The 15,468-nt window shown below is 41.2% G+C and overlaps 1 pseudogene; it reads right to left on the bottom strand.

The window, feature by feature from the left end:
- Nucleotides 1-8,775: 8,775 nt before the first annotated feature.
- On the bottom strand, nucleotides 8,776-9,845 carry LOC128592057 (40S ribosomal protein S3a-like; annotated as a pseudogene).
- Between the last annotated feature and the right edge of the window lie 5,623 nt (nucleotides 9,846-15,468).

The raw sequence follows: 15,468 nt of genomic DNA, 5'->3' as shown, positions 1-15,468 counted from the left end.
TTGTGAGAGATTTTGCTTTTGAGTTACCCAACTTGGAGCACATTCTGAGCAATTAGAACAGCTCCTGGGATAAAAAGTAATCACTTGATAGAAAACACACACATTTGTGTTTATGGAAAGTTAGAGATTTCAGGGGAGCATCACTTTGACTTTATATTTGGTCAGCTGAGGATTAAATTCTTTCTTCATATTCTGATAAAGGGCCTATCTGAACAATCAATAGCCCACTCTACTGATAGGTGATTTTTATTTCTTTCAAAATTCTTTTGTTTTTTTAGTAGGGGTCATCAAGGAATCAAATGGGAGAAGAAACTGGTAGGAATATAAAGGAAATTTGGTTAACTTCTTTAAGGGAAGAATCATGAAATTGGGCTTGGTGCCCATAGCATAGTGGCTACGGTGCCAGCCACATACACCAAGGGTAGCAGGTTCAAACATGGCCCAGGCCAGATAAAAACAACAATGACAACTGCAACAAAAAATAAGCCAATCTGGCAGGCGCCTGTGTTCTCAGTTACTTGGGAGGCTGAGGCAAGAGAATTGCTTAAGCCCAAGAGTTTGAGGTTGCTGTGAGCTGTGATGCCATGGCACTCTACCAAGGGTGACATGGTGAGACTCTGTCTCAACCAAAAAAAAAAAAAAAAAAAATCATGAAATTGTCCACCTGTCTACATTTTGCACCTTCCTTTTGTATCTGTGACTTACTGCTCAAAAGTATGATCTGTTTCATTTATATGTATTTTCTCCTAATTGTGCTTGCCTCAAAAATTACAGGAAAGAAGGTGAGGCATGTTAGGTCATGGCTGTAATCCTAGCTCTCTGAGAGGCCAACACAGGAGGATCCCTTGACCTTAGGAGTTTGAGAATAGACCAAGCAAGAGGGAGACCCTATCTTGACTAAAAATAAACAAAGTAGCCAGTCTCATTGGCACTTGTAGTCCCACCTACTAGGGAGGCTGAGATAGGAGGATCACTTGAGCCCTGGAGGGGAGGTTGTAGTAAGCTATGATGATGTCACTGTACTCTGTCCCAGGGTGATAAAGCAAGACTCTGTATAAAAAAAAAAAAAAGAAAAGAAAAAAAAGTTTATTAAGTTTTTCCTAAACCTTCTTTTGCACTCTGCCTATATAAATGGATGAGTGCTGTGTAATGTGCAAGTTTATTATGTGTCATGACTAGCTAATCAGGTAAGCAATAGTATCTACACTGAATGTTTAATGAGCAGTTGCTATTTACAGACACTTTACTCTCATGTAATCTTGACTCAATCAACCTCCCAAGCAGTTACTTTTATCATCTTGTTTTGTAGGTGAAGACAATGAAGCTCAGGAAGATTATGGATGAGCTAAAGCCCCCATAGCTAATGATCCTGTTCAATCTGACTCGAGAGGCCACACTTTGTTTGGGATCAATCTCAGTGGTCAGGGTGGTGAATTGTCAGGGCACTAGAATGGATTCAGGAAAACAGAGGAGCTGTTGCAGTTGTCTGGGTAAGAGATGATAGGAAGTAGGACCAGAATTTTAAAGGTGAAAACAGAAGAAAGTGGGAGGAAATGATCGATTTGACAGGGATGTGAGGGAGAGGATGGCTCTGAGGACTGGGGTTTTTATATTGAGGGAGAACACTCTGGAGGGAAAGATCCAACAATCTTAGCCATCTGATTTCTTGTTAGGGAAAAGCCAGTTAGAGCTTCCCCTGCCGGATGGTGGCAGAGTGCGGAGGCCTAGTCGAGGAGACGTAAGATCTCTCTGTGACTCAGGCAGGCTCAAATACCTGGAGCATCTGCTCATTGGAGGGAACTGGGTCATAGCCCTATGGGGTTACTAGTGACCGGGTGTGACAGAGATGCAAGGTAGGGAAGGAGGCATCAACCTTCCCAGACTAATTCATTTGCTGGGGGACGGGGGTCCTTCTGACTCCACAGTGCACCAGAATGTGTCACACTCAGGCTGCCAACAGACCCCTGCTATTTAGTTGCCAGAGACCTTTAGAACTCCCTAACTTGAGACCGGGTGCTGACTGGGACAAGTGATTTGGATCTCTTGGACTGGACCAATAACCCAAAGACTATCCAAAGTAGTACCCTGGGTGTGTGGTTGTGGGAAGGTTTGATTTTCCTTTTCCAGTTGTTGCCCATGGGGAGCAGGGTGACTTAATTGCTGGTATTTTTCCAAAGCTGAGACTTCAACCCAGAGTAACTAATTCACTAGGATAGGACAGAGACCAGCTGAAAAGAAGACAGAGCCACTTAGCCCCACCACACCAAGTAAGTCCCCAGTGTCTCAGGCCATAGCACTGAATGGGTCCTTTGCAAAGCTCTAGGGGAAAAGGTACATACACCAGTCACAGCTCTTGGGCAAAGGGCTGGTTAATCACTACTCCAAGAGCCCCCCAACCCAACTTTACCTTATCTGCTCATCTAGCCAAACAGTATTAAATAATCATGGGGCAGAATCAGTGGAAAAACTCTGGTAACATGAATACCAGAGTAGATCAACTCCCCGAAGGAACAATACTGTGGACAGAGCTCAAGAGCCCATTCATAGACAAATGGCTGAGATGCCAGAAATCAAATTCAGAGTTTGGATTGCAAATAAGATTAATAGAATGGAGGTAAACTTGGAATTAGAAATTCAAGGAGCAATTCAAAAGTTTTTTTAAGAATTCAATGAATTCAAAGACAAAATCACCAAAGATTTTGACACATTGAGACAAGAATTTGCAACCCTCAAAGACCTGAGAAATACAGTAGACTCCCTCAGTAACAGAATGGAGCAAGCAGAAGAAAGGATTTCTGACATTGAAGACAAAGATTTTGAATGCTCCCAAGTACTCAAAGGGGAAGAGAAATGGAGAAAAAAACAGATCATTCTCTCAGAGAGCTCTGGGATAATTTGAAGAAAACTAATATTCGCCTTATAGGGACTCCTGAAGGTGACAAAGTTGCTTTGCCAAGCACAGAGGTCCATCTTTGTGAGATTATAAAGGAGAACTTTCCAGACATGCCATGAGATTCTGAAATTCGGATAGCAGACAGTTTCAGAACCCCAGCATGACTCAACCCGATTAAGACAACCCCCAGACACATCATAATTAACTTCACTAAAGTTAATATGAAGGAGAAAATTCTGAAAGCAGCCAGACATAAGAAAACCATAACCTCACAAGGGGAAGAATATTAGAATGACCGAAGCTCTCTCTGCTGAAACCTTTCAAGCTAGAAGAGGGTGGTCATCAACTTTTAATCTCCTAAAACAAAATAAATTTCTTTTTCTTTTTCTTTTTTTTAAGAGACAGAGTCTCACTTTGTCGCCCTCAGTAGAGTGTTGTGGCAACAAAATAACTTTCTTTTTTTTTTTTTTTGTAGAGACTAGAGTCTCACCTTATCGCCCTCGGTAGAGTGCCGTGGCGTCACACAGCTCACAGCAACCTCCAAATCCTTGGGCTTAGGCGATTCTCTTGCCTCAGCCTCCCGAGTAGCTGGGACTACAGGTGCCCGCCACAACGCCCGGCTATTTTTTTGTTGCAGTTTGGCCGGGGCTGGGTTTGAACCCGCCACCCTCAGCATATGGGGCCGGCGCCCTACCCGCTGAGCCACAAAATAACTTTCAACCCAGGATCCTGCATCTAGCTGAACTGAGTTTCAGTTATGATGGAGAAATTAAATACTTTAATGACATTCACATGTTGAAGAAATTTGCCATAACTAAACCAGCTCTCCAGGATATTCTCAGACCTATCCTCCATAATGACCAGCGCAATCCTCCACCACAAAAGTAAACTCACTCAGAAACTATTGATCAAACTCCAACTTCCACAGTGGTGAAAGGATTAAAAATGTCCACTGGACTTTCAAGAAACTCAATATCCAAAATTTTACCAGGCTTATCAATGTTCTCCATTAAAGTGAATGGCTTAAACTGTACTCTAATGAGGCACAGGTTGGCTGACTGGATACAAAAAATCACGCCAGATATTTGGTGCATACAAGAATCTCATCTTACCTTAAAAGATAAATATAGACTCAGGGTGAAGGGATGGTCATTTATATTTCAGGCAAATAGAAATCAGAAAAAAGCAGGTGTTGCAATTTTGTTTGCAGATACAATAGGCTTTAAACTAACAAAAGTAAGGAAAGATAAGGATGGTCACTTTATATTTGTTAAGGGTAACACTCAATATGATGAGATTTCAATTATTAACATTTATGCGCCCAACCAGAATGTCCCTCAATTTATAAGAGAGACTCTAATAGACCCGAGCAACTTGATTTCCTCCAGCTCCACAATAATCAGAGATGTTAACCCTCCTTTGACAGTGTTGGATAGATCCTCCAATAAGAAGCTAAGCAAAGAAATTTTAGATTTAAACTTAACCATTCAACATTTGGATTTAATAGACATCTACAGAACATTTCATCCTAACAAAACTGAATACACATTCTTCTCACCAGCCATGAAACATACTCCAAAATTGATTACATCTTAGGTCACAAGTCAAACTCAGCAAATTTAAAAGAATAGAAATTATTCCTTGCATCTTCTGGGACCATCATGAAATAAAAGTTGAACTCAGTAACAACAGGAATCTGCATACTCATACAAAAACATGGAAGTTAGGGCGGCGCCTGTGGCTCAAGGAGTAGGGTGCCAGTCCCATATGCCGGAGGTGGCGAGTTCAAACCTACCCCTGGCCAAAGAAAAAAAAAACCACAAAAAAAAAAAAAAAAGAAAACAAAAAAAGCATGGAAATTAAATAACTTTACGCTGAATGATAGCTGGGTCATAGATGAGATTAAGAAGGAAATTACCAAATTTTTGGAACAAAATGATAATGAAGACATGAATTATCAAAACCTCTGGGATACCGCAAAGGCAGTCCTAACAGGGAAATTTAGAGCACTTGCAAGCCTTCCTCAGGAGAACGGAAAGAGAGGAAGTTAACAACTTAATGGGCCATCTCAAGCAACTGGAAAAGGAAGAACATTCCAACCCCAAACCCAGTAGAAGAAAAGAACCAAAATTAGAGCAGAATTAAATGAAATTGAAAACAAAAGAATTATACAACAGATCAATAAATCAAAAGTTAGTTTTTTGAAAAGGTCAATAAAATTGATAAACCTTTGGCTAACCTAACCAGGAAAAAAAGAGTAAAATCTCTAATCTCATCAATCAGAAACGACAAAGATGAAATAACAACAGACTCCTCAGAAATTCAAAAAATCCTTATTGAATATTATGAGAAACTTTATTCTCAGAAATATGAAAATCTGAAGGAAATTGACTAATACCTGGAAGCATACCACCTTCCAAGACTTAGCCAGAATTAAGTGGAAATGTTGAACAAGTTCTGAAATAGCATCAACTATACAAAATCTCCCTAAAAAGAAAAGCCCAGGACCAGATGGCTTCACATCAGAATTCTACCAAACTTTTAAAGAGGAACTAGTACCTATATTACCCAGCCTTTTCCAAAATATAAAAAAAGAAGGAATTCTACCCAACACATTCTATGAAGCAATCACCTTGATCCCCAAACCAGGAAAAGACCAAACAAGAAAAGAAAATTATAGACCAATATCACTAATGACGCACTAATGATGCACTAATATTGATGCAAAAATATTCAACAAGATCCTAACAAAAAGAATCCAGCAACACATTAAACAAATTATACATCATGACCAAGTGGGTTTTATCCCAGGGTCTCAAGGCTGGTTCAATAGACGTAAATCTATAAATATAATTCATCACATAAACAAACAAACTAAAAGCCAGTTAGAGTTAGTGGAAGGTGGGAATGATGAAACATTTTAAAGGAAATCGTTTCACAATTTCCAGGAAATAGAACCAGGCTGTAAAATGATTTCCTGGTCTTCCCCAAGCGCTTGTGTAATAAAGAATGAGAAATGGTATGCAATTCACATGCCAGTTGGATTGAGCATGGTGCTTCTCAACTGTTTGAAGGTGATTAAAAGCAGTTTATTTTTCTAAGCAGTTTAAATATTCCCTTTGGAAATCTTGTTAAACTCTTTCATTTGCTTCCCAAACCTTTTCTCTTTAAAAAGAGGAAAAGATAAACTTCAGTTGTACCTCTGTCTGCATGAGGCTTTAGTGAATTAGAAACTATTGACCAGCTGCATTAGACTGAGTCTCCCTCTGTGGTCTATGAGTCTCCCTTTGCCTCAGGCTCTGTCTGAATCTGTAGTCCACCTGTCTTAGATGGTGCTGGTGATCATTTTAACTGTTCCAGTTGGTATTTGAACTTCTGCTAAATAGACTTATGGGGAGGACATGGGTATTAGGGACAGAGTCATAACATGCTTAGCCTGAGAAACAAATCCCACAGCATGCAGTCACATAGCAGTAGAGCAATTGTCCCTAACATTTGTTGAATACCTGCACGTGGTGAGCTTCTGAGTGCATTATCTTCTTTAGTCCTCACAACAGTCCAACATGGAATGTGTTGTTTTGTACTTTTTGTAAATGACAGACCATGTCCAGCTGTCTGTAGTCCACTTTCATCTGTACATCACAGGAACAACAGTCCTAACAAATCATCACATTCCTTACCCCCTCCTTTGGTTGGATTATCGGCATCCATTTTTGCTTAGAAATCTAGATTCGGGCCTGGTGAGGTAGCCCACACCTACAATCTAGCACTCTGGGAGGCCGAGGTGGAAGGATCACGTGGGCTCAGGAGTTTGAGACCAGACTAAGAGTGGAAATAGAAATAGAAAACTAGAAATAGAAAACAAAAAATAGAAAACTAGCCAGGTGTTGTGGTGGGCACCTGTAGTCTCAGCTACTTGGGAGGCTGAGGCAAAAGAATCGTTTGAGCCAGGAGTTTGAGGTTGCCAAGAGCTATGATGCGATGGCACTCTACCCAGGGTGACCAAGTGAGACTCTATTTCAGAAAAAAAAAAAAAAAGAAAGAAAGAAATCTAGGCTCATTCTTGATTCCTCTTCCTCTCTCTCTCTCTTTTGCCTTGTATAGCTTATCAGTTACTCAATCTTAAAAAGTGGACAACAGGTTTTTCTCTTTTTTTTTTTTTAAGACAGTCTCACTATATTGCCCAGGCTAGAGTGCTGTGGTGTCACAGCTCACAGCAACCTCCAACTCTTGGGCTTAAGTGATTCTCTTGCCTCAGCCTCCCAAGTAGCTGGGACTACAGGTGCCCATCACAACACCCAGCTATTTTTGTTGTTGCTGTTGTTATAGTTGTCATTGTTGTTTAGCAGGCCCAGGCTGGGTTTGAACCCACCAGCCCTGGTGTATGTGGCTGGCACCCTAATCACTGAGCTACGGGCGCTGAGTCTCTCCTATTTATTTTTGTATTAGAGTTGTTGTTTTTCCCTCTGTATTAGTTGCCTACTGCTACTGTAAAAAATAACCACTAACTTAGTGACTTAACCTAACATAAATATGTCCTCTTAATAGTTCTGGAGATAAAAAAGCTGAAATGAGTTTGATGGGTCTGAAATCAAGGTGTGGGCAGGGCTGATTCCTTCTGGAGACTCTAGAGGAGAATCTGGTTGTTTTGTCTTTTCCACTTTCTGGAAGCCACCTACATTCCTTGGCTTGTGGCCTCTTCTTGATACCACATTTCCTTTTCTCTCTCTGCTTTCATAGTCACATGGCCTTCTTCCTCTTCTGCAGCTGAATTTCCATCTGCCTCACAGTTCTTACAAGGATAGCCATAATTACATTTTGGACCCACTCACAAAAAATCCAGTATTACTTCTCCCTCTCAAGATCCTTAATTTAATGATGCCTCTGAAGTCCTTTTAGCCATGTAGGGTAATACTCATAGGTTCCAGGAATCATGACATGGACATCTTTGGGGGCTATTTTTCAGCCTATCACACCCTCCTAGCCTGCTTCTACATTTAATTTAATTCCTCCTCCCTCCCTCCACCCATGATTTAGTGCAGTGGTTCCCAAAATCATGTCCAAAAACTGAACCCCTAGGAGCTTGTTAAAAATATAGATGCCTGAGAGATTTGAACAGAAACTTCTCCAAGGATGACAGACAAATGGCCAACAAACACATGAAAAAATGCTCATAATCTTTAATCATCAGACAAATGCAAATCAAAACCACTCTAAGATATCACCTAACCCCAGCAAGATTAGCCCACATCACAAAGTCCCAAAACACCAGATCCTGGTGTGGATATGGAGAGAAGGAAACACTTCTACACTGCTGGTGGGATTGCAAACTAATACAGCCTTTCAGGAGAAAGGTATGGAGAATCCTCAAAGATCTAAAAGTAGAACTTCCATTGGACCCGCAATCCCATTACTAGGTATCTACCCAGAAGAACAAAAGCCGTTTTACCACAAAGACATTTGCACTAGAATGTTTATTGAGGCTCAGTTCATAATTGCCAAGTTGTGGAAGCAACCTAAGTGCCTATCAACTCATGAATGAATAAACAAACTGTGGCATATGTATACTATGGAATATTATTTAGCCATTAAAAAAGATGGAGACTTTACATCTTTTACATTTACCTGGATGGAGTTGAAAAGCATTCTTCTTAGTAAAGTATCTCAAAAATTGAAAAATAAATATCCAATGTACTCCATACTAATATGAAATCAATATATAAACAGTTACATATTTATAAGAACAATAAAACACTATTGTAGTCCAGTTCAGGGATAGAGGGAGCATTTTAGATCCATGAAAATAGCAAAGTTTTCTATTTCTTTTTTTTTTTTTAATCACAAATAGGATTCTTTATTTGTCATTATTAAAAGCCTGAATTTTAGACAGATTCTTGGACTGGTGGTTCATAGCCATCAGCTTGTTCAACTTTAGCACCTGTCTGGTCTCCAGTAGCTTCTCCAGAGCTACTACCTTCACCATGAAGCTCCAATTCAAACTTGAGTTTCTTCAGCATTTTTACTTTTCTAATGAAGACATCATGGAGAGGATAAATAGATTGGCATGCCTTTTCTATATCTTTTCCAATGCTGTCTGGAATCAATTTTTTGACAACTTCTTTCATGTCATTGGTCTGCACCTCTCTGGTCATGATTTCTATCATTTTCTTCCAAGTTTGGCGAACCTGTTGGTGCTGGGCGAAAGACGTCTTCCTTATCTGATTGTTGCGTTTTTTAGTAAAACCAACACAGAACAGATGAAGCAAATAACCATCGGTAGTCTTAGCATCAACATGAGCTTCAATCATAGTCTGCCATTTTAAAAATTTTTTTTTTTTTTGAGACAAAGCCTCAAGATGTCGCCCTTGGTAGAGTGCGGTGGCATCACAGCTAACAGCAACCTCCAACTCCTGGGCTCAAGCGAGTCTCCTGCCTCCACTTCCCAAGTAGCTGGGACTACAGGCGCCCACCACAACGCCCGGTTATTTCTTGGTTGTAGCCATCATTGTTGTTTGGCGGGCCGGGCTGGATTCGAACCCGCCAGCTCAGGTGTATGTGGCTGGTGCCTTAGCCGCTTGAGCCACAGGCGCTGAGCCAGTCTGCCATTTTTTAACCATAGAACACATTTTGTCATGGGTAAGATCCATGCCATGGAAGTTAGTCAGGCAGTTTTTGCCCTGAACATCTTCAGTAATCAACTTAAATTTTCTAAATGCGACTTCATCATTCTGTAGATCAGCAAGACTCACTTCAAACACACGACCTTTGAGGCCATCAGATGCAATTTTGGTTCCTTGAGTCCTGGTGACTAGTGTTTCCCAGTATTTCTTACATTGAACATAGCAGGTGCCTTCACATCATACGAATCTTTCTTAGAAAATGGATCAACCACTTTCTTCTTGCCTCCCTTTTTGCCGCCTTTCGTAAGGCGCTTGTTCTTGCCGACTGCCATGACAGTGCTCAGCGAGCCAAAAGGGCGGAAGTCAAAAGTTTTCTTTTTCTAAGAAGTTTTTATTCACATATTATATTAGTTGTTAAACAACTAGAAGGGAGGACACGAGGCGGATCTCACCTAAAGTGCACATTGTGAGGGTGTATAACACGCCCCCTGGGTGAGGGGCTCTTCCACAAATGGAACTTTAGCCTGGAAGTGAGAACAATGTAACCTAAATATTGTATCCTCATATTAATTTGAATAAAGTTAAAAAATAAAAAATATAAAAAATATAGTAAAAATATATATAGTTGCCTGGGCTCTATCTCTGGAGATTCTGATTCAGAAAGTCTAGTGACTCTTTGTTGATAAATCTGCTACCATATTGATTTAAGTAAGTAAATGAACAAAAAAAAGTTTATACCATGACGACAACTCCAAAATTTTTATATAGGGGAAACTCAGGATAAGAATTTTTAGGGGAAGTATTCATGAAATAGCAATGAAAATAATTTTGTCGTTGGGGGTCACCACAACATGAGGAACTGTATTAAAGGGTGGCGGCATAAGGAAGGTTGAGGACCACTGCTGTAGGGAAACTACCTTGAAATTCTGTTTGCATAGCAAGCATATGTGCTTTTATATTGACTGAACATTTTAGATTCATGAAAATAACAAAGTTTTCTATTTCTAATAAGTTTTTATTCACATATTATATTAGTTATTAAACATTTGTTTTTAAACTGGAAGTCACATTATATGAGATTGATAGAGGTGGTTGGGGAAGCGGGGAAAAGGCTAAAACCTTCCTTCTCCACACATGCTCCATCCTATAATCCTACTGTTTCTCTGGGTCATTGTGATGCCCAGTGTGGTTTGGGAACTTCTGATTCTGACTGTGAACTTCTTGAGGACAGAAACCTTGTCTTATTCTATATTTAACCCCCAGCACTTAGGACACTATTTGGTACATAGTTGGCATTCACTTAATACGTATTCAATAAACGATTCAATGGATTGATGAACACATTCTTGGAATAAATGCAAAAAAAAAAGAGTCTAGCAAATGTTAATAAAAAACAATCTACATCACTAAGAAACTGAGGTGAAGGATTAAAGGGAGAAGCACAAACAACTAAATTGTTCAGAGGTTGGTGTGAGCGTTCGCTGTTGCAGAGTGTTGGTGGTGATGCATGTCTAGGGTGGACAACAACACTTCTGGACAGTAGAAGCCAAGCCGGTGTACATTACTTTGCATCTGGCTAGATATGAGGTATACAGGTAATGGTGAACACATCCTAAGCCCTTACTATGAGCCAGGCACTGTTCTAAGCACTGCACCTGTATTAACACGCATGCATATCATCTAACTGTCACGAGAACCCTAACATTTCACAAACACTACATTTTCTTTTTTGTTTTTGTAGAGACAGAGTCTCACTATACTGCCCTCGGGTAGAGTGCTGTGGCGTCACACGGCTCACAGCAACCTCTAACTCTTGGGCTTACGGGAGTCTCTTGCCTCAGCCTCCCGAGCAGCTGGGACTACAGGCGCCCACCACAACGCCCGGCTATTTTTTTTGGTTGCAGTTTGGCCGGGGCTGGGTTTGAACCCACCACCCTCGGTATATGGGGCCGGCGCCCTACTCACTGAGACACAGGCGCCGCCAACACTGCATTTTCTAATGATCAAATAATGTAGTTATATAGCTTTCCCGTGGTCATACTGTTGGGGGCCTACCACAGCCACACAAACCCTTTCCCCTCTTACTCGGTCTCCTTTCCTCCTAGGACAAAAGGATCTGGCGAGCTCACCCTCTGAGAAGTTGGTCCAAAGACCCTAACTTTCCAGGCAAACTGTGGAATTTGTCCACCCCCAGTGGCCCCATATCAAAGGGGTCTCTAACTGTCTCTGGGTGCAGATACCATCTTTGCACTGCCTAGGTGGGTCACCCTTCCCCCCCACTCCTTTTTTTTTAGACAGAGCCTCAAGCTGTCGCCCTGGGTAGAGTGCTGTGGCATTACAGCTCACAGCAACCTCTAACTCTTGGGCTTAAGTGACTCTCCTGCCTCAGCCTCCCAAGCAGCTGGGACCACAGGCCCCCGCCACAATGCCCGGCTATTTTTTGGTTGTAGTTGTTTGGCAGGCCAGGCTGGATTTGAACCCGCCAGCTCCGGTGCATGTGGCTGGCACCCCAGCAGCTTGAGTTACAGGCACCAAGCCCACACTCTCCCCTTTCAATAAACCTGGACTGAACGTCTCCTCTGCAGCCTCCTCCTCTGGAGACACCGTTTACACCTTTCACATACAATGAGAGAGTGGATTTAAACCTGAGCAGGCCAGTTCCAGAGTCCTTATCCACTGTGCTGCAAGGCCCAGAGATCTGTACTCTGTCACTGGACAAGGTACAAGAAAGATAAAAGAATAGGCCCTGAGCGCGTGGTCTCTAACATTTCGAGACTAGTGGCAAGTAGTTTAATATAAATGCACTTACCCCCTAAAGTCTTACAGACTTAGGGAGGCCAAGTGACTTTCCAAGATCATGCTAATAAATGTCACAGCTAAGACTAGGACCCAGCTATGTCTGAGACTAAGTCGAAGTACTTTAAAATATAATGAGGCTTTCTAAATTGGGTGCCAAGGGAAAATAATACCTATAGCAAAGATGTTTTATTTAATGTTGGGCCTAAGAAAAACCTGACATTGTTATTATTATTGTTTATTGTATAATTCAATGATTTTTTTCTTTTCTTTTTTTTTTTTTTTTTTTTGCAGTTTTGGCCGGGGCTGGGCTTGAACCTGCCAGCCCCAGTATATACTCCTTGAGCCATAGGCGCCGCCCCAATTCAATGATTTTTATTACATTTACTGAGTTGTATAATTGTCACCCTTACCCAAATTAGAATTTCTCATTACCCTTCTAAGGTCCCACATGTCCATTTCCTTAATCCCTGTTCCCACTTCCAGCCATAGAAAACCACTAATTTAGTTTCTATCTCTATAAATTGCCTTTGCATAGCTGACACAAAAGATTCAGACTCATGAGTGTCTTTTTCCATGTTGTAACATGTGTCAGTATTTCTTTCTTTTTTATGGCTGAGTACAATTTTATTGTGTTGCTATATCACACTTTGTTTACTCATTTGCCAATGGATAAATATTTGGTTGGTTTCCACTTTTTGGCTATCATGAAAATGTTGTTATGAATATTCGTGCCCAAGGCATTTCATGGACAGATGAGGTAGATACCTAAAAATGGAATTGCTCAGTTATATGATAACTTTGTTTATTTTTGTTTGTTTAATTTTAAAGAAACTATGGCCTGACATTTAAGTGGAGATCTCACGACTGAGAGAAGAAAGAGACAAGGAACAGGAAATGTAGTGAGAAAAGCACTAGTTTCTTTGTTTCAGATGTGGTACCTATAAAGAAATAATTCTTGTATTTTATATCTAAAAACCAAGGCAGAATAGTATTATCAAAGATAAATCTGTCAATTTCTTGAAGGTGATAAATGTGCCTGAATCACCACAAGGTTGCCTTTTCCCAGTTTGAATTAAACCATTCTATGAGAAATCACTTTAAGGGAAAAAAAAAAAAAGAAAGAAAAGAAAACTCCAAACTAATTAAAAACAAGATAAAGCAAGCAAACGAACCAAAACTAAAACTGTGGGCCTGCTAATCTGATAGGAGAGGAGCATAGGCTACAAAGCTCACGACTATACCTTCTATTTGTCTTTTTCTGCATTTCAGCAAGTCAGTCACCCCAGTGCACAGCAATAATATTTGGGGAGTCTGAAAGCCACAGCTCTGTTTGCGTTGCTTCCCAGAAGACAAATGGTATTCAGCAAAATGCAGGAAAATAATTCCTAAGCCATGTTTTTCTGATATGCTTTCTCCCTTTTTGTCAAATTTTGTTAAAGGTGTGTGTGTATGTGTGTACTTTTCAGCACAAGACAGAGCAAGCATTCATGACTCCAGCAGTTCAGCCAATCAGTTGCATACACAATACATGGGTTGTCGATCCAAGGTGACCTGCAGGTTTAAACTTTGCAAAGGCACCTGGAGTATAACATGGAGGCAATTACAACATTACAGTTCATGGGCATACAGTTAAGAGAGATGATTTCTAAAAGGCCCCAAAGAGAGTTTTTCTTTCTTAGGCTTAGGACCGGAAATTCATGGCACATTAAGCTTTCCATCAGAAAGCTAGGAGAATCCCTTGCCACAGCTTCTAACTTCTCCAAGTGATTGGAGAGAGGAAATATCAGGATTTCTCTCTATGAAAAGCATTCTTCAAGTGTGATGACACACTCCAGCTTCTTCTCCGTACTTTTAAGACTGAATACAGGGAGTGGTTGGTGGTCTGCCTGGTGTGGCCATAGTGTGTCCCCACCAAAGCTCCTATTGAAATTTGAACCCCGTATGGTGGCATTGGGAAGTGGGGCCTAGTGGCAGGTTTTGGGGTCATGGGGGCCCATAGAAGAGTTCTTGCTCTCGGGCGGCGCCTGTGGCTCAAGGAGTAGGGCGCTGGTCCCACATGCCAGAGGTGGTGGGTTCAAACCCAACCCCGGCCAAAAAAAAAAAAAAAGAAGAGTTCTTGCTCTCTCAGGAATGGATTAGTTCCTGCCAGAGTGGCTTGTTATAAAGCCCTCAGTCCCTCTTCACATGTGTCCCTTTCCTCTTTGCCCTCCTGTTCCATGTTCTGATGTGGCACTAAAGCCCTCACCAGAAGCTGAGCAGGTGCCGACACCATGCTCCTTGTGGAACCTGCAGAACTGTGTGCCAAATGATAAATTATCCAGTCTCAGGCGTTCCCTTATAACAGCATAAAAAAGACAAAGACATCTGTTTAGCGGTCACCAGGGGTCATCATTTTCATCATCTACTTAAAAGTATTGCCCCTAACTTTTAGAAACGGCCTCTTGATTTTTCCTTTGTGAAATAATACCATTGTTAAGGCTGTGTGGTTTGTTTGGTCTGACTCCATCTCTAAGCACCAGGAGTAGGCACGTGACCCCAGACTGAACACCCTGTTCACAATGATGGGTTCAGAAATGGGCATGGGACCCCAGCTGGGATAATGAGAAGTCTAGAGCTTCTGCTGAAATATACAGCAAAGGGGCTCCCTCTTGCCTATAGGTTGTTAGGTTGGATAAGTTTAAGTTTAGAGCTGCTGGTAAACATATTCCCTGGCTTCAAGGCGGCATCTTGTCTATGACGAGACAGAATATGCCAACAGAGAGGAGAGTAGAACCAGAGGTGGAGGACTGTGATGTCATCTCAGCATCTGGAACCAGTTGCTGAAATCTATAGATCCCCTGGACTATTTAACTTTAAGCCAATAATTTCGTTTGTGTGTGTTTGGATGGAAGGAGGTTCTGTTATTTACAACCTAAAAAATTCTGACTGATTTAGAGGTCACCCAAAGCTTGTTTAATGCTGGAAGAAAATGGGCTTTTTCTCTACCTTTAACCCCAACTCTTGTTTTTGTTTTGTTTTGTTTTGTTTTTGAGACAGTCTCACTTTGTCACCCTGGGTAGAGTACTGTGCGTCACAGCTCACAGCAACCTCAAACTCTTGGGCTCAGCCTCCCAAGTAGCTGGGACTGCAGGTGCCTGCCATAATGCCTGGCTATTT

Source organism: Nycticebus coucang, chromosome 8 (assembly GCF_027406575.1).
Source record: "Nycticebus coucang isolate mNycCou1 chromosome 8, mNycCou1.pri, whole genome shotgun sequence".
NCBI lineage: Eukaryota > Metazoa > Chordata > Mammalia > Primates > Lorisidae > Nycticebus > Nycticebus coucang.
The sequence above is the reverse complement of the archived record's forward strand: the minus strand, read 5'-3'. Positions and strand labels throughout refer to the sequence as shown.